This window comes from Salvelinus sp. IW2-2015, linkage group LG31 (genome assembly GCF_002910315.2).
Source record: "Salvelinus sp. IW2-2015 linkage group LG31, ASM291031v2, whole genome shotgun sequence".
Lineage (NCBI taxonomy): Eukaryota > Metazoa > Chordata > Actinopteri > Salmoniformes > Salmonidae > Salvelinus > Salvelinus sp. IW2-2015.
The window spans coordinates 25,463,381-25,482,459 of NC_036870.1; the positions used below are offsets into that span (position 1 = coordinate 25,463,381).

Sequence of the window (19,079 nt, forward strand, 5' to 3'; positions counted from 1 at the left end):
CACCCAACTCTCACCTTAATGATGTTGACCACCGTTACTCTACTACCCCAACCATCAGGCCTGCTGCTACCACTGCATCCTTAATGATGTGACCACAGTTTACTCCAACACCTACTCTAAGCCGCCAACACCTACTGCCTGCTGCACCACTGCACCTTACATGTGCTTGCTGACCGTTACTCTAACCCCAACCACTACAGGCCCTGCTGCACCACTGCTCCTAATGATTGTGACCACCGTTACTCTAACCCCAACCCTACAGGCCTGCGCTGCATCACTGCACCTTAATGATGTTGACCACCTTACTCTAACCCCAACCCTACAGCCTGCTTGCATCACTGACTTTAATGGTTGACCACCGTTACTGCTAACCCCACCTACGGCCTGCTGCATCCACTGCCCAAATTGATGTTTGACCACCGTTACTCTAACCCCAACCCTACAGGCCTGCTGCACCACTGCCCTTAATGATTGTTGACCACCGTGTACTCTAACCCCAACCCTACAGCCTGCCTGCCCACTGCACCTTAATGATGTTGCACCACCTTACTCTAACCCCAACCCTACAGGCCCTGCTGCACCACTCGTCACCTTAATGATGTTGACACGTACCACCGCCTAGACCTCTAGACCCAACACCCTATCAGTTACCTTGCTGCTACCACCGCACCCTAAATGATGTCTTGCAACCACCGTTACTCTAACCCCAACCACTACAGCTGCTGCCCACTGCACTAATGATGGTTGACCACCGCTTACTGCTAACAACCCCACCCTACAGCCCTGCTTGCACCTGCACCTAAATGATGAGTTGACCACCGTTGACTCTACCCCAACCATACAGCCTGCTGCCATACCACTGCCTCCTTAATGATGTTGACCACCGTTACTCTAACCCCAACCCTTACAGCCCTGCTGCCACCACTGGCACCCTTAATGATGTTGACCACCCTTTACTCTAACCCCAACCCTACAGGCCTGCTGGCACACACTGCGTCCTTCAATGATGTTGACCACCGTTACTCTAACCCACCCTACAGGCCTCTGCACCACTGCACCTTAATGAGTGACCACCTGTTACTCTAACCCCAACCCTTAGCAGCCTGCTGCACCACTGCTCCTTAATGATGTTGACCACCGTTACTCTAACCCCAAACCCTACCCCCCTGCTGCACCACTGCACCTTAATGATGTTGAGCCACACGTTACTCTAACCCCAACCCTACAGGCCGCTGCACCCACTGCTCCTAACCCCTATGTTCTGACCCACCCGTTACTCTAACCTCCCAACCCTACAGGTGGCCTGCTGCACCACTGCACATCTCATCTTAATGATGTCTGGACACCGTTACTCTATCCCCATATCCCTAACAGGCCTCGACTGCACCAGACATGACGCTAATGATGTTGACCACCTTGATCTCTAACCCCACATCCCCTACGCCGCTGCACCACTGCCTCCTCTTTAATGAATACCTGTGTACACCGTTACTCTAACCCCAACCCTACAGCCCTGCTGCACCACTGCACCTTAATGATGTTGACCACCGTTACTCTAACCCCAACCCTACAGCCCTGCTGCTCCACTGCTCCCTAATGATGTTGGCTAATTTAATTAATTTGCAATCAACTAATGTTGACTGAGATGTTGGCTAGCTGGCACTCAATGCTATCAAAGGGAACATTATTGTTTTATGAACCATTCAGAGTAAAAACTAAATGTGTGTGTGTGTGTTCAGAGAGAGGGCTGGACTGGAGTTTAGTAGACAGTGGGGGATGGCAGAGGGAGTGTCAATAGTGCAGTCACCAGTGCATCTCTTAATATCTGTGTTCTGATCCGAAGCACATTGTTGTTGACCAGATGATCTAAGAATGCACAGAGCACTTTACTTATTCGGCAACTTTGTCTTGCTATACATTTGTGCTGCTGCTAATGTTGATCACTAGTAGGCCTACTGTATATATTAGTATTGATGGCTGTCAGACCTATGACTTGATCAACTTGCTCATTGTATTCACTATAACCGGGTGTCATTGTGATCCATATAGATTGTATATGTTTAATGTTATTTTTTTGCTGCAAAACCAATTCTACTCTGGGACAAATACAGTTTAAACTTGAACTTGAAGTGAGCTTTTAACGTTCTCAGAGAATGATCTAGAATACAAATACGTTATTAGATATATATACGTATATATATTAAGTCAACTGTATGCTAATGTMTGAATAATGAAAGCCTTTTGATCTATGAACTGTCATGTGCCCGTGTTCTACTTCTCGCTCTTCTACAGCAGAGTATAAATGAAGGAATTAGAGGCAGTTTGTCTCATAGTCTCTCTGCGCACAACGCATAAATCCTGTCCCCACATTAATATGTGAGAAATGATCTTTGAGAACAATGATTTTTTTGTCTTGAGAGATTTTTTTTTTTAATAAACTAAAAATAATCTAAAGAGAGAAAATGTGCAGTTGATTAAAAAGTCCTCGCCTTGAACAACAATAAAGAATAATTAAGATGATTTCACTTCGTATGCATCGCCGGTTACTGTGTGGAGGTGCTTTTAAAAATATAAAAATCTCTGAAGGATTTAATCTCCTTTGAATGATGTTTATGACTTGTGTTTATGACCTGCCTTCAGCATTTACAACAGTTTATGGTTAGATGACTCCTGACACTAGGGCTAACATTGATACCAAATTATAACGTTTCTGGTCATCATCTACTAATATGTCATGTCCGCAATGGTCATGTGAAGTGACGTGTATATTTTGGGATGTGAACACTCAGTTTGTTTGTTTGACCTGACAAAGATCTGTTTGGGATGGAAACATTGTCAATAAATCAGTGAATTGGGAGCTTTAACAGTGTGCGGGCCTTCTTGTTCTTTGCATTATCTGCTCATCAAACCAACAAGTTATCTTGTACCCAGAACATGTGTGTCTGTGAGGGGTGGATGTACAGTAGGAGTTAAACATAGAACAACATTTGATGAGACCACAGGAGGTTGGTGGCACCTTAATTGGGGAGGACGGGCTCGTGTTAATGGCTAGAGCGGAGTCGGTGGAATGGTATCAAATACATGGTTTCTTAGTGTTTGACATCATTCCATTTGTTCCGTTCCAGACATTATTATGAGCCGTCTTCCTCTCAGCAGCCTTCACTGGATGAAACTGAACCTGTGTGGCTGGACTTTTAGGTGACCAAAAAGAGGTAGAACATACAAACAAAGGGCAAATCAGTAAGAGATATTATATACAGTAAAACACACATACAAATGACATGCATACAAAATAAAATTGAAATACAGACATTTTTATATAGGTGGCATTATAGTGACCAAATGATCTTGAATCGTAAGGGACTCACACAGTGAAAAGCAGGAAGCCACTAAATGTACTTTTGCGTTGTGAATCGTCAAAGATGTGTGTGTTGGTCGCAAGACGCATGTACACCTGATCTCCCCTGTTCAGCTGAAGGGCAGCTCCGTTCGCCATTGTGTCAGCAATGTCCGCTCTGCTGGAATGATTCATAGCAGTGACCACTCTTTGTACATTTTTGAACAAGGCACACACTATTCTCCATTCCCCCCCTGCATGGCTGTAGAAAGAGAAGAAGTATACTCCTCTCTGGTGCTGTGAATAATCCTGAATCAAGAGAGAGGGTGTATTACAACCAGAGCATGTACAGTAGATTACCGTACTTCAGATGCATCAACACAAACACACACACGCACACCCACCCACCAACGCATGCTCGCTACACATACACACAAAAACATGTGCATGCATAGTATACATGCACACGTACACACTCACACACGTACACACACACACACGTATGTTCACACACGTACACACACACACATTTTTGCTCCTTCCTCGCAGCGGTCTAAGGCACTGCATCTCAGTGCTTGAGACGTCACTACAGACACCCTGGTTCGAATCCAGGCTGTATCACAACCGGCCGTGATTGGGAGTCCCATAGGGCGGTGCACAATTGGCCCAGCGTCGTCCGGGTTTGGCCGGTGTAGGCCTTCAGTGTAAATAAGAAATTGTTCTTAGCTGACTTGCCTAGTTACAGTTGAAGTCGGAAGTTTACATACACTTAGGTTGGAGTCATTTAAACTCGTTTTTCAACCACTCCCACACATTTCTTGTTAACAAACTATAGTTTTTGGCAAGTCGGTTAGGACATCTACTTTGTGCATAATACAAGTAATTCTTTCAACAATTGTTTTGTTTACAGACAGATTATTTCACTTATAATTCACTGTATTACAATTCCAGTGGGTCAGAAATTTACATACACTAAATTGCTGGCCTTTAAACAGCTTGGAAAATTCCAGAAATATGATGTCATGGCTTTAGAAGTTTCTGATAGAATAAATTGACAAATATGTGTGTCACGTTCCTGACTATTTTGTTAGTGTTGTATGGGTTATTGTCAGGACGTGAGTTTGGTGGGCATTCTATGTTGTTGTTTCTATGTTGGTTAGGGTTGCCTGGTATGGCTCTCAATTAGAGGCAGGTGTTTGGCGTTCCTCTAATTGAGAGTCATATTTAGGTAGGTTGTTTCACAGTGTTCGTTGTGTGGTTGCTCCTGTGTCAGTGTTTGTCGCACCATACGGGACTGTTCGGTTTGTGTTGTACATCGCATTTTATGTGTAGGCTATTTTCCTGTTCGTGCGTTCCGTGTTTATGTAAGTTCGTCTTCAGGTCTGTCTCCTCCGTTTGTTGTTTTGTTAGTTTATAGTGAAGTTCGTGTTTTCGTTCTGTCTTAATAAATATTATTGTTACAAACGCTGCGCTTGGTTCCTCAATACTCCTCTTTTCGGTTGAAGAGGAGGAGGACCACACGTTACAATTTGAGTCAATTGGATGTGCAATTTCCAAATGCCTGAAGGTACCACGTTCATCTGTACAAAACAATAGTACGCAAGTATAAACCCCATGGGACCACGCAGCGTCATATACCGCTCAGGAGGACGGTATGAGATGAAGCACTTTGGTGCGAAAAGTCAAATCAATCCCTGAACAACAGCAAAGGACCTTGTGAAGATGCTGGAGGAAACAGGTACAATTATCTATATCCACATTAAAACGAGTCATATAAACGAACATAACCTGAAAGGCCGCTCAGCAAGGAAGAAGCCACTGCTCCAAACAACATATAAAAAAGCCAGACTACGTTTGCAACTGCACCAAAGATGGTACTTTTTGAGAAATGTCCTGGTCTGATGAAACAAAATAGAATTGTATGGCCATAATATTGTTATGTTTGGAGGAAAAGGGGGAAGCTTGCAAGCCGAAGAACACCATCCCAACCGTGAAGCACAGGGGTGGCAGCATCATGTTGGGGGTGCTTTGCTGGCAGAGGACTGTGCATTTCAGAAAATAGATGGCATCATGAAGGTAGGAAAAATTATGTGGATTATTGAAGCAACATCTCAGAGACATCAAGTCAGGAAGTTAAAGCTTTGTCGCAAATGGTTCTTCCAAATGGACAATGACCCAAAGCATACACATTATCCAAGTTATGAGCAAAATGGCTTAAGGACAACAAAGTCAAGGTATTGGAGAGGCCATCACAAAGCCCTGACCTCAATCCTATAAAAATGTGTGGACAGAACTGAAAAAGCGTGTGCGAGCAAGGAGGCCTACAAACCTGACTCAGTTACACCAGCTCTGTCAGGAGGAATGTGCCAAAATTCACCCAACTTATTGTGGGAAGCAAGAGGAAGGCTACCCGAAATGTTTGATCCAAGTTCAACAATTTATTGGCAATGCTACCAAATACCAATTGAGTGTATGTAAACTTCTGACCCACTGGGAATGTGATGAAATAAATAAAATCTGAAATAAATCATTCTATTATTCTGACATATCACATTCTTAAAATAAAGTGGTGATCCTAACTGACCTAAGACAGGGCATTTTTACTAGGATTAAATGTCAGGAATTGTTAAAAACTGAGTTTAAATGTGTTTGGCTAAGGTGTATGTGTAACGATTTTCCTCCTCTTCTTCATCCGAAGAGGAGGAGTAGGGATTTGACCAAAGCGCAGCGTTGTGATATGACATAGTCATTTATTAAATGAAACCGACGAAACACGAAAATAACACTTGACTAATACAAAACAAATAAACGATGTAGACCGACCTGAACATAAGAACTTACATGACACGAAGAACGCATGAAACAGGAACAGACTACAAAAACCGAACAAACAAACCGAAACAGTCCCGTGTGGCGCAACATACACAGACACAGGAGACAACCACCCACAACAAACAATGTGAAACCACCTACCTTAATATGGCTCTCAATCAGAGGAAACGTAAACCACCTGCCTCTAATTGAGAACCATATCAGGTCACCCATAAACCAACATAGAAACACATAACATAGACTGCCCACCCAAACTCACGCCCTGACCGACTAACACATACAAAAATAACAGAAAACAGGTCAGGAACGTGACAGTATGTCAACTTCCAACTTCAACTGTAAATAAAGGTATTTAAAAATATATATACAGTATATCACAAAAGTGAGTACACCCCTCACATTTTTGTAAATATTTGAGTATATCTTTTCATGTGATAACACTGAAGAAATGACACTTTGCTACAATGTAAAGTAGTGAGTGTACAGCTTGTATAACAGTGTACATTTGCTGTCCCCTCAAAATAACTTGACACACAGCCATTAATGTCTAAACCGCTGGCAACAAAAGTGAGTACACCCCTAAGTGAAAATGTCCAAATTGGGCCCAATTAGCCATTTTCCCTCCCCGGTGTCATGTGACTTGTTAGTGTTACAAGGTCTCAGGTGTGAATGGGGAGCAGGTGTGTTAAATTTGATGTCATCGCTCTCACACTCCCTCATACTGACTGGTCACTGGAAGTTCAACATGGCACCTCATGGCAAAGAACTCGCTGAGGATCTGAAAAAAAGAATTGTTGCTCTACATAAAGATGGCCTGGGCTATAAGAAGATTGCCAAGACCCTGAAACTGAGCTGCAGCACGGTGGCCAAGACCATACAGCGGTTTAACTGGAAGGTTCCACTCAGAACAGGCCTCGCCATGGTCGACCAAGAAGTTGAGTGCACGTGCTCAGCGTCATATCCAGAGGTTGTCTTTGGGAAATAGACGTATGAGTGCTGCCAGCATTGCTGCAGAGGTTGAAGGGGTGGGGGTCAGCCTGTCAGTGCTCAGACCATACGCCGTATACTGCATCAAATTGGTCTGCATGGCTGTCGTCCCAGAAGGAAGCCTCTTCTAAAGATGATGCACAAGAAAGCCCGGCAAACAGTTTGCTGAAGGCAAGCAGACTAAGGACATAGATTACTGGAACCATGCCTGTGGTCTGATGAGACCAAGATAAACTTATTTGGTTCAGATGGTGTCAAGCGTGTGTGCGGCAACCAGGTGAGGAGTACAAAGACAAGTGTGTCTTGCCTACAGTCAAGCGTGGTGGGAGTGTCATGGTCTGGGGCTGCATGAGTGCTGCCGGCACTGGGGAGCTACAGTTCATTGAGGGAAACATGAATGCCAACATGTACTGTGACATACTGAAGCAGAGCATGATCCCCTCCTTTCGGCGACTGGGCCGCAGGGCAGTATTCCAACATGATAACGACCCCAAACACACCTCCAAGACGACCACTGCCTTGCTAAAGAAGCTGAGGGTAAAGGTGATGGACTGGCCAAACATGTCTCCAGACCTAAACCCTATTGAGCATCTGTGGGGCATCTTCAAACGGAAGGTGGAGGAGTGCAAGGTCTCTAACATCCACCAGTCTCGTGTTGTCGTCATGGAGGAGTGGAAGAGGACTCCAGTGGCAACCTGTGAAGCTCTGGTGAACTCCTGCCCAAGAGGGTTAAGGCAGTGCTGGAAAATGATGGTGGCCACACAAAATATTGACACTTTGGGCCCAATTTGGACATTTTCACTTAGGGGTGTACTCACTTTTGTTGCCAGCGGTTTAGACATTATGGCTGTGTTTGAGTTATTTTGAGGGGACAGCAAATTTACACTGTTATACGAGCTGTACACTCACTACTTTACATTGTAGCAAAGTGTCATTTCTTCAGTGTTGTCACAAGAAAAGATATACTCAAATATTTACAAAAAATGTGAGGGGTGTACTCACTTTTGTGATATACTGTAATATTGGAATATGCCTTACCTGTAACAGGGCTGTATGCACTGCCATAATTTGAGATGACATCATTATAGACCAATGTGACATCAATACTGACAGGTCCAAAATGATTCAAACTTCCCAGTGAAGCGGAGAATGCCACTTTTGGTTGGCCTGTAAAGAAGATAATAGTATTCTGTTTTTATTATATCAAGTTAAATTTACAGTAACGTTTTGTCATGCTGTGAGAAATCAGCCTCATGAAAGTCTCCTCTGTTACAAAAGAACAACCACAGTATAGAACATCACTGGTATGGTAAAATAGTGTACCTCTTCTCTGTACGCTCAGCCTCTGCAGCATGGCACTCTGTTTCTCTAGTGTAGCTCTCAGCTCAGACACCAGGACTCTCTCCTCTTCTAGGAGACCCTCAGCAGCTGTCAGCCTGGCCTCCAGTGACGGGGAGTCAGACACCTCCTCTACCCCCTGCCCCTCAGCCTGAATAGTATTCATCCTCATCCTCTGGCACCCACTCTCTCTCTCTCCCACCGTCTTTCCCTCTCTTTCACCATCTCTCCTTCTCTCTGACCCTCACCCCTCTCTCTCTCTCCCACCGTCTCTCCCTCTCTCTTACCCCACTCCCTCTCTTTCACCATCTCTCCTTCTCTCTGACCCTCACCCACTCTCTCTCTCTCCCACTGTCTCTCCCTCTCTCTTACCCCACTCCCTCTCTTTCACCATCTCTCCTTCGCTCTGACCCTCACCCCACTCTCTCTCTCTCCCACCGTCTCTCCCTCTCTCTTACCCCACTCCCTCTCTTTCACCATTCTCCTTCTCTCTGCCCTCACCTCCATCTCTCTCTCTCCCACCGTCTCTCCCTCTCTTTCACCATCTCTCCTTCGCTCTGACCCTCACCCCACTCTCTCTCTCCCTCTATCTGTCCTTCTCCTGTGAGGACCTGTTTCTCCATGGCATCATTAGTGAGACAAGGTGCTCCAAGCAGGCACAGAAACACTAGAGCCAGAGTTAGAGTTGCTCTCTCTATCATTCTTCTGTGCTGGAAGTTAAGTATTGTTTTTCTTCTGTAGGCTACAGTTAAGTCAGTCTTCTGTTTCTACTCCTCAGTCCCACTGCCTTTTATACATGTTGCACTAAACCACATGTTAAATACTAGCAGCAGGTACTGATTTGGTCATGTAAATTATTAAACTAAGGTCAAAGTGTATGTTTATGGGCATAGATCGGTCTTCATTTGCCCATAACATACACTTTGACCTTGGTTTTATAACAGTTTTATAACATTTACATTACCTGCTGCTAATATTTAACATGTGGTTTAGTACAACATTTATAAATCTTAATTTGTTTTCAATCGTAAAACGTGTCTGATAAATAACTCTAACTGTGCATCGTGGGTCGTTCTACCAATTCGGGGCCTTTTTGAGATATGTGAAAAATATTTTTGATTTCACCTCTTTTTAACATTCTGTCATAAGAACACATGTTCAACTTAATAAAAAAAAAATCCCATCTCAAGAGGTTAAATAATAAAATTACTATAGTAAGTGCCAATAAAGTGCCCAATAAAGTAACAGGGTTGACAATTTTATCATACAGTGTATCCTGAAAGTATTCAGACCGCTTGACTTTTTCCACATTTTGTTTCATTACAGCCTTATTCTAAAATGGATTAAGTAAAAGAAAATCCTCATCAATCTACACACAACAACCCATAATGACAAAGTGAAAACAGGTTTTTAGAAATGTTTTCTAATTTATTAAACCTTCAAAACAGAAATACCTTATCTGCATAGTGTAAGTAGTCAGACCCTTTGCTATGAGACTCAAAATTGAGCTCAGGTGCGTCCTGTTTCCATTGATCATCCTTGAGATGTTTCTACAACTTGATTGGAGTCCATCTGTGGTAAATTCAATTGATTGGACATGATTTGGAAAGGCACACCTGTCTATATAAGGTCCCACAGTTGACAGTGCATGTCAGAGCAAAAACCAAGCCATGAGGTCGAAGGAATTGTCTGTAGAGCTCCGAGACAGGATTGTGTCGAGGCACAAATCTGTGGAAGGGCACCAAAACATTTCTGCAGCATTGAAGGTCCCCAAGAACACATTGGCCTCCTGTTACGTTCGTCGTTCGAATGAGACCAAGGTGCAGCGTGGTACCACGTACATTTTCCTTTAATTTTAAATGTTCCACCAAAAAAACAATAAACAACTCAACGAACGTAAAGATAGTAGTGCAAACACATGCAACACAAAAAGACAAGATCCCACAACAGAAAGTGGGAAAAAGGGCTGCCTAAGTATGATCCCCAATCAGAGACAACGATAGACAGCTGCCTCTGATTGGGAACCATACTCGGCCAAAAACAAAGAAATAGACAACATAGAATGCCCACCCCAAATCACACCCTGACCTACCCAAATAGAGAAATAAAACGGCTCTCTAAGGTCAGGGCGTGACACCTCCATCATTCTTAAATGGAAGAAGTTTGGTACCACCAAGACTCTTCCTAGAGCTGGCCTCCTGTCCAAACTGAGCAATAGGGGGAGAAGGGCCTTGATCAGGGAGGTAACCAAGAACCTGATGGTCACTCTGGCAGAGCTCCAGAGTTCCTCTGTGGAGATGGGAGAATCAGAATCAGGCCTTTATGGTAGAGTGGCCAGACGGAAACCTGTCCTCAGTGCAAGGCACATGACAGCTCGCATGGAATTTGTCAAAAGGCACCTAAAGGACTCTCGGACCATGAGAAATAAGATTCTCTGGTCTGATGAAACCAACATTGAACTCTTTTGCCAGAATGCCAAGTGTCACGTTTGGAGGAAACGTGGCACCATCCCTACAGTGAAGCATGGTGGTGGCAGCATCATGCTGTGGGGATGTTTTTCAGCGGCAGGGACTGGGAGACTAGTCAGGATCGAGGGAAAGATGAACGGAGCAAAGTACAGAGAGATCCTTAATGAAAACCTGCTCCAGAGCACTCAGGACCTCAGACTGGGGCGAAGGTTCACCTTCCAACAGGACAAAAACCCTAAGTACGTACACAGCCAAGACAACACAGGAGTGGCTTCGGGACAAGTCTCTGAATGTCCTTGAGTGGCCCAGCCAGAGCCTGGACTTGAACCCGATCAGACATCTCTGGAGAGACCTGAAAATAGCTGTGCATCGATGCTCCCCATCCAACCTGATAGGCTTGAGAGGATCTGTAGAGAAGAATGGGAGGAACTCCCCAAATACAACTGTCCCAAGCTTGTAGTCATACACAAGAAGACTCGAGGCTGTAATCTCTGCGAACGGTGCTTCAGCAAAGTACTGATTAAAGGATCTGAATACTTATGTAAATGTATATTTCCATTTTTTATTTTAAATACATTTGGAAACAATTCTAAAAACCTGTTTTTGCTTTGTCATTATGGGTATTGTGTGTAGATTGATGAGGAAAAAACAATCTAATCCATTTTAGAATATGGCTGTAACGTAAGAAAAGGGGGAATGCACTGTAAATCAGCCATAAATCCCCTTGTGACAGGCGAAATGGAAGCTGGGTGCAAAAGGGAGGGGCAATTGAAATCAAACTTCACCCCGAAAATGTAACAATTCAAACATTCCTAGCCTGTCCATCTATGAGTAACAGGGCTGACGTGTTGTGCTCAACACACTCAGTTTTCCATCACAAAAATATAAKAATTGCTAATAATAGTAGAACCACAATGATATTACTATTAGATGTTCTATGTTCTATACTTTAACCATATTAAAAGGAGAGTTCAGTCCACGTACCAGGGTTGACCTTAAAATGAGGAACAGGTTGTTGTTTTTTTACCTTAAAATTAACCACTAAACTCATAAAATAAATGATATTTTCAGAAATTACTTTGTGAAAACTTTTGGGGTTAAGTGAGTTAAAATCTTCTTGGAAGTCACAGTGGGTGCACGGAGGGACATGTCAAAATGCTGAATATCGGCACATTCGCAAGTCTTTATTCATATACAAAATCTGATTTATTTCATTCTCCATGTTGTCTATATTAAAGGGCACTTCATTGAATATAAAAGGCTTTTGAAATTCAATATTGGTGCCGTTTCTACTTAAAATATCAAAGTGGACGGAAAAGGCACTCATTTCTTGGAATGACCCATCTATCAATAGATTTGCTGATGCGTTATAAACTAAGGTCAAAGTGTATGTTTATGGGCATAGGTCAGTCTTAATTTGGATACAATAAATGGTCATTTGTTATCAATAGTAAAATGTGTCTGATAAATAACTCTGCATGTGACCGTGTGGGTGTGTGTTTATGCGTCAGTGTTTGTGTAAGTGTGCGTGACTGTACTGTATGTGCACGTGAGCAGACATACACACACACATACCTCCAATCATGTCTGATGTTTTATGATTCCATGGTATTGGAAAACTTTTTCTTGTAATTACAGTAAGCTGTAGCTGCCATTCAAGCCATTAACACTGACTCCCCACGACCTTGGATCTTACAGGTCACTAATATGTGAAATGTTATTTACCATTTCCCCATGTTACATTCATTGCGAAATTACAAGATTGACTTCTAATCAAAACAACTTTTTACAGTAGTTCATTTCTTTTCAATGGAATAATAACTGAGCAGGTGAGAACATGCCTCTCTACCTAGCTTAGTCTGTCTGGTAAAAGTAAAGTTGACTGATCAGGAACTTTGTGGTTCAGCATGGAGACAGGAGATTTGTACCATATTACAGAAACACTCATCAGCAGCAGCTCCATTTTATAAGTGTTTAATGTGTGATGAAACAAATAGTAAATCACAGCTTTAATGTCATTCTGCATCCAATGCATTGCTGTTTTAAACAACCACTTCAAATATAACTCATGCATCAATGGAATGAACTCTTAAAACAAATAATACATTTTATTTTCAACAAAAACAGATTCAAAGATAGTAGAGTTAATCAAAAGATGACAAGGCAGGAACTAATTAATACACACACACACACACACACACACACACACACACACACACACACACACACACACACACACACACACACCCTTTGCATATTTAGCCTTTTCTTCTACAATTAGGCAATTGACCTACACTACATTTGCTCGAGTGAAATAATTTGCATACAAAATTTGAGTGATGTCCCTCAACTATGTTGATCAGAAAAGACTTTAAGACACTTTTACATTTTACTGTCAGTCAAAGAGACAAGTAAGTGGACATGATGACAGATCGATGTTAGAAAGCATAGTTGTCAAGAGTTTTGTGAAAGAGAAAGAAATCAAAACACTATACTGTATCATGTGTCTATAATACAGGTGTTGCCAGTGGATCAATTTCAATATTCACATTTCAATGTCTTTTAAATCCAGAGAGGATGATCTAGGCATAGAACAGATGGGTAGTGCCACATACAACAAGGCATTTGTTGGCATAATGTCTTAAAAATTGGATCCTCAACAGTTAAAGGTCCAATGTAGCCATTTTTATCTCAATATCAAAGAATTTCTAGGTAACAATTAAGTACCTTACTGTGATTGTTTTTAGTTAAAATGGTCAAAAATAAACAAAAATAGCTTATTAGCAAAAAGCAATTTCTCAAGCAAAATTTTTGCTAGGACTGTCTAGGAGTGGTCTGAGTGAGGAGGGGAAAACTGAAAATTAGCTGTTTTGGCAGAGGTTTGGAACTCTCTTTCTTATTGGAGTATTAACTAATTTAGTGTCTGGTGATGTCACCAGGCAGGCCAAAACTCRACCCCACCAAAACAGGCAAAGATTTTCAAACAGCTCTTACACTAAAAGGGCATTATCATACTTTTCACAATTTCACTGTTTTATTCCAACCTCAGTGTGGAAATATATTCAAAACACAGGTAAATCTAGTTTTTGACTGCACTGGGCCTTTAAAACAACTCTGCATACATGTATAACTACATCATTTCATTTATTTTCGCAGTTAGTCTTTAATTTAAATGTTTCATTACAAATAAGGGAAAAACCTATAACACCACATCATTCATTACTACAGTTCCTCAGAAAAGGCTAATGTTATTTTCTGCAGAGCTAGATGAGTCTATCAAATTGATGCCTTCTCATTGGGTTAAAGGGGACAACTAGTGGATGGAGTCATGTTATTCATCAGAGTCATGTGGTTGGGCAGTCTCAGATTGGTTAGAATCATGTTGCTCCTCCTCTAGGGTGGCGACGGTGTTGGTCTGACTGCTCACATCCAACTCTTTCAAAATGGCATCCTCATCCCCCTTCCCCTCTATTTCCTCTTCCTGCTCCATATCCTCCCCTCCCCCCCCCATTTGTCCAGCGAGATCTACGGTCCACTCCTCCCCTGTAGTTCTCTTAGGCTGGGTTGGGCCTGCTCCATTATAGAAGAGCTGGTTCTGGTCCGTGTGGTGTTGGTTGTGATTCTCTCTGTGGTTGTGGTTGTGGTGGATCTCACTGTAGTGCTGTCTATGGTTCTGGTGAGAGTAGCTGTGGTGCTGGCTGTGGAAGAAGCTGAGGATGGTGTGTTTGGGCAGGCCCAGCTGGGCTGACAGGGTGTGGACAGCCTCCTCGTCAGGGTTCAGACCAACGTCCTGGATGAAGCTCTGCAGGATCCCCTGCGCCTCCCGGGACACCCGAAACCCCTCGCCATCACTCCCACCATCGCCCTCGCCGTTAGTCTGTCTGCCCCCCGCCCACCGTCCCTCTCCCCCTTCCTTGTCATTGTTACACACACCCCTACCCCTGCCCTGGCCCCAACCCCTACAACCCCTGCCAGTAATGTCCTCTTCCCTCCCATCACCCTGACTACTCCCCCACCAGGTCCTCAGTTGCCCCCTACCCCCCTCAGTCTCGGCCGGTGATGCTGTGGATGGTTGTCGTGGCGGCAGGCGAGGCTCCGCCTGGGGCTGCAAGGGCAGCTGGGACAGAGCGGTCAGTGTTCGTTGATGATGTTGTTGTTGCAATGGGGAGTGGCGTTGGAGCTGGTGGAGACAGATGGATGTTAAGTTACAAACAAACCAATGGGAGCTGATGATATACACATTTGAGTGTGTATATATGCATGTACATTTACACTGTAGAATTGTGTTTGTGTTGTATGCGTGGGCTTCCATGCGTGTACGTGTGTATGTAGGCTGACCAGTGTGTTGTTGTTGACTAGCTGCGTGAGTCTGTCTGTACAGTGTTGTTGCAGAGTGTTGCTCTCCTGTTCATAGATGGCGTCTCGTTCCATCTGGCCCAGACTCAGGAAGCGCCGGATCATACACAGGTTCTCCCACAGGGTTCTGTTCTCCGGGGACGGATCCTCCTTCCAGCGCAGCAGCTCACACAGCCAGCCCTGCAGAACACACACACAGAACCCACATCAGAACCCGGTCAGAGAACCCATAGAATAGAAATACAAACCATCTCAGAACCCATTCAAGTAAGATACTAAAATATACTATCTTTTGTAAAGATACTGAAACACAGCTTCTATTTTTATGACCAGAAAACAACATTGTTATTGATGTTTTATATAAAATAACTACAGTTCAAACTACTAGTCAACATCAAGCAGAACACTTCTCTCTCTCAGGAGCCAGAGGAGAGGAGGAGGCAGAGAGGGAGAGGAGGAGGCAGAGAGGGAGAGGAGGAGGCAGAGAGGGAGAGGAGGAGGCAGAGAGGGAGAGGAGGAGGGGCACAGGGAGAGAGGGAAGAGGAGAGGCGAGCAGAGGGAGAGGAGGAGGCAGAGAGGGAGAGGAGGAGGCAGCAGAGGGAGAGGAGAGGCACGAGGGAGAGGAGGAGGCAGGAGGAGAGGAGGGGCAGCGAGGGAGAGGAGGAAGCGAGGCGAGGGAGAGAGGAGGCAGTGAGGGAGAGGAGGGCGGGGGCAGCGAGGGAGAGGAGGGGGCAGCGAGGGAGAGGAGAGGCCAGCGAGGAAGAGGAGGGAGGCAGCGAGGGAGAGGAGGAGGGCAGTGAGGGAGAGGAGGAGGCAGCAAGGGAAGGAGAGGCAGCAAGGGAAAGTAGCGACAGTGCCAAGCTCTTGTCCTCTACACAATTACTGTGGACACACACACCCTGGCCGTAGCCCAGCAATAGCACAAAAAGCCATGAGATGCAGTGAGAAGATACAACAAAGAGCTCTAACATGGTGCTGCCTGCCAAACAGCCCTACAATAACGTGAGCTCTAACATGGTGCTGCCTGCCAAACAGCCCTACACTAACGTGAGCTCCAACATGGTGCTGCCTGCTAAACAGCCCTACACTAACGTGAGCTCCAACATGGTGCTGCCTGCCAAACAGCCCACAATAACGTGAGCTCATACAATGGTGCTGCCTCCAAACAGCCCTACAATAACGTGAGCTCCAACATGGTGCTGCCTGCTAAACAGCCCTACACTAACGTGAGCTCCAACATGGTGCTGCCTGCTAAACAGCCCTACACTAACGTGAGCTCCAACATGTGCTGCCTGCCAAACAGCCTACACTAACGTGAGCTCCAACATGGTGCTGCCTGCTAAACAGCCCTACACTAACGTGAGCTCCAACATGGTGGCTGCCTGCCAAACAGCCCTACAATAACGTGAGCTCCAACATGGTGCTGCCTGCCAAACAGCCCTACAATAACGTGAGCTCCAACATGGTGCTGCCTGCCAAACAGCCCTACAATAACGTGAGCTCTAACATGGTGCTGCCTGCCAAACAGCCCTACACTAACGTGAGCTCCAACATGGTGCTGCCTGTAAACAGCCCTACACTAACGTGAGCTCCAACATTTTGCTGCCTGCCAAAACAGCCTACACTAACGTGAGCTCCAACATGGTGCTGCCTGCCAAACAGCCCTACAATAACGTGAGCTCCAACATGGTGCTGCTGCCAAACAGCCCTACACTAACGTGAGCTCCAACATGGTGCTGCCTGCCAAACAGCCCTACATAACGTGAGCTCCAACATGGTGCTGCCTGCCAAACAGCCCACACTAACGTGAGCTCCAACATGGTGCTGCCTGCTAAACAGCCCTACAATAACGTGAGCTCCAACATGGTGCTGCCTGCCAAACAGCCCTACAAAACGTGAGCTCCAACATGGTGCTGCCTGCCAAACAGCCCTACAATAACGTGAGCTCTAACATGGTGCTGCCTGCCAAACAGCCCTACACTAACGTGGAGCTCCAACATGGTGCTGCCTGCTAACAGCCCTACACTAACGTGAGCTCCAACATGGTGCTGCCTGCCAAACAGCCCTACACTAACGTGAGCTCCAACATGGTGCTGCCTGCAAACACGCCTACAATAACGTGAGCTCCAACATGTGGCTGCCTGCCAAACAGCCCTACACTAACGTGAGCTCCAAACATGGTGCTGCCTGCCAAACAGCCCTACATAACGTGAGCTCCAACATGGTGCTGCCTGCAAACAGCCCTACACTAACGTGAGCTCCAACATGGTGCTGCCTGCTAAACAGCCCTACAATAACGTGAGCTCCAACATGGTGCTGCCTGCCAAACAGCCCTACACTAACGTGAGCTCCAACATGGTGCTGCCTGCCAAACAGCCCTACAATAACGTGAGCTCTAACATGGTGCTGCCTGCCAAACAGCCCTACACTAACGTGAGCTCCAACATGGTGCTGCCTGCTAAACAGCCCTACACTAACGTGAGCTCCAACATGGTGCTGCCTGCCAAACAGCCCTACAATAACGTGAGCTCTAACATGGTGCTGCCTGCCAAAACAGCCCTACACTAACGTGAGCTCCAACATGGTGCTGCCTGCCAAACAGCCCTACACTAACGTGAGCTCCAACATGGTGCTGCCTGCCAAACAGCCCTACAATAACGAGCTCCACATGGTGCTGCCTGCCAAACAGCCCTACACTAACGTGAGCTCCAACATGGTGCTGCCTGCCAAACAGCCCTACACTAATGTGAGCTCCAACATGGTGCTGCCTGCCAAACAGCCCTACAATAACGTGAGCTCCAACATGGTGCTGCCTGCCAAACAGCCCTACACTAATGTGAGCTCCAACATGGTGCTGCCTGCCAAACAGCCCTACACTAACGTGAGCTCCAACATGGTGCTGCCTGTCAAACAGCCCTACAATAACGTGAGCTCTAACATGGTGCTGCCTGCCAAACAGCCCTACACTAACGTGAGCTCCATGGTGCTGCCTGCCAAACAGCCCTACACTAAGTGGAGCTCCAACATGGTGCTGCCTGCCAAACAGCCCTACACTAACGTGAGCTCTAACATGGTGCTGCCTGCCAAAAGACGCCTACAATAACGTGAGCTCCATGGTGCTGCCTGCCAAACAGCCCTACACTAACGTGAGCTCAACATGGTGTGCCTGCCAAACAGCCTACAATAACGTGAGCTCCAACATGGTGGCTGCCTGCCAAAACAGCCCACTACACTAATGTGAGCTCCACATGGTGCTGCCTGCCAAACAGCCCTACAGCTAACGTGAGCTCCATGGTGCTGCCTGCCAAACAGCCCTACAATAACGTGAGCTCCATGGTGCTGCCTGCCAAACAGCCCTACACTAACGTGAGCTCCATGGTGCTGCCTGCCAAACAGGCAAGATGGGAAGCAAGAAAGAGAGTGAAAGAAAGGCAGAGAGAGAAAGACAAAAATCACTCCATTCTACAGAGGGAAATTATCCCAAAACAAAAGGCAATAACAAGCTTATGGTTCTGCCTGAAAACGAGCACAATGGAACCACCAGTGTGTCTGTGTGTTGGCGCGCATTTGGTGTGTGTTCAAGTGTGTGTGTGTGTTTGTGTATAAGTGTGTGCGCATGTGTGTGACCTGTGCGTGTTTATGTGTGTGTGCGCATTCATGCAAGCGTGTGTGTGTAAACTGGTGATTTATAGAACAATAACCGTCTGATGCAGTGATCAGAGCTCTCCATAGACTGCAGCTGCTAGTTGATCATTTCCTAC

At 45.2% G+C, this 19,079-nt stretch overlaps 1 long non-coding RNA gene and 1 pseudogene across 1 annotated transcript; both read right to left on the reverse strand.

Moving 5' to 3' along the window:
• Positions 1-2,268: 2,268 nt before the first annotated feature.
• Positions 2,269-9,260, reverse strand: LOC139023373 (uncharacterized). The gene is made up of 3 exons (XR_011474507.1): positions 8,480-9,260; positions 8,195-8,323; positions 2,269-3,646 (listed from the first exon to the last, which is right to left on the reverse strand). It is a non-coding gene; the product is annotated as an uncharacterized lncRNA (long non-coding RNA).
• Positions 9,261-12,927: 3,667 nt separating this feature from the next.
• The window catches only part of LOC111955770 (DNA-binding protein SATB1-like), a 31,591-nt pseudogene continuing 25,439 nt past the window's right edge, over positions 12,928-19,079 (reverse strand).